We start from the raw sequence: 1,403 nt of genomic DNA on the forward strand, positions 1-1,403 counted from the left end.
CACAGGACACTCACTCAATTTTATTTTCTTTCCAAATCTTTTAAATATTCATAAAATTTTCTCTCGTTTTTTGTATCAATGGGGCATTTGGCTTCAAAGTTTTTTTGGGTTTGATCGTTTGTTTTTTTTCTCGGGAACATGAGACACATATACTTACTTTCACCAAAAATTTCCCTTCCCCAAACAATTCCCCCGAACCAAACTTAGAATTACAATAAGCCTTGGCGGTGAGAAAATTTTAAACGAAACAACACAATAGCAAATCACATTGATTCATGTAAAATCCCCTTTTTCGGTCTATTAAAAGTCTCTAACCTTGCTTCCTGCTTTGCGGCTGCTTCATTACGTGGTAAAGAAGACTAAAAAATATATCAGACAAAATAGGTTTTTTTCTGTCTTCTTTTCTCCCAAATTGTTTACATGTTTTGGGGTTTTTTGCCGTTCATCGCAGAACATGCAGTTAATTCTTATATTTTTTAAAATTCATGGTGGTTTTTTCCTGCGGTGTTGGTTGCAAAATCATACGTCATAGATCATTTTAATAATGTAAAAGACGAAAAGTAATTCCCTGTGCAGTGCGTGATCCGGCTGTTCTTAGGACCGACAGCAAACAACAAAAAATTTATCTCTTTTTTTTACTGAAAACTTGCGAAAAGGGGCCCTCCCAAAATAACTTGGCCTCTTTTTTAAAGAGTGGCTAAGGGTGATTTCAACGAGCGAGGGGGACGCAGCTCTGGGGAACAGACGCCAGTTTTAGGACAACTTTTTTCCCGAGTTTCGTCTGGCTCCGGGCCCCCCAACTTTTCAAAAATCAACGGCTGTTTTTTTATTTCATTAATTTCCCGATCTTGAGAAGTCTTTCTCCCCAACGAGCGATTTTGTTTCCCCCTTTGCTTATCGGGGATATACATATTAGCAGAAATCATGGGTCTATGACGTATATGGTAAGCTATGACGTCACCTGCCCCAGCAAGTATTAGGCATTATAATTATTCCGTCTAGGGGGTTTTTTTGGAGGCAAAAACCCATTTTCCATGAAAAATAAAAATCACCACCACATTAATTTTCCCGGATTATAAAACTATAAGCAGTGCAACAACGGGGCACGTTTTATGCGAGCGTCAATTTTTTAAAGTTTTTGGTTTTAAATTTAATCATTTTGAGTGGGAAAAAGCTTTTTCCCAAAAAATAATCACTGTTAGTCGGGATCCTTGCCTCTTATTCAAAAGTCGTTATCCACCCAGACTTCTTGGAAGACAAGTTAATATTATCATAGTTCCCAAAATTATTGCCCTGTTTTCTCGGCAATAACGTTTTCTTTTTTTTAATAAATAAGAGTGGCTAAATATTTTAGTTTTTACGCATCATTCCTATGTGCGTATTCTGTAATTTGTTGATAAAAT

The sequence above is a fragment of the Penaeus monodon genome, chromosome 24 (genome assembly GCF_015228065.2).
Source record: "Penaeus monodon isolate SGIC_2016 chromosome 24, NSTDA_Pmon_1, whole genome shotgun sequence".
NCBI lineage: Eukaryota > Metazoa > Arthropoda > Malacostraca > Decapoda > Penaeidae > Penaeus > Penaeus monodon.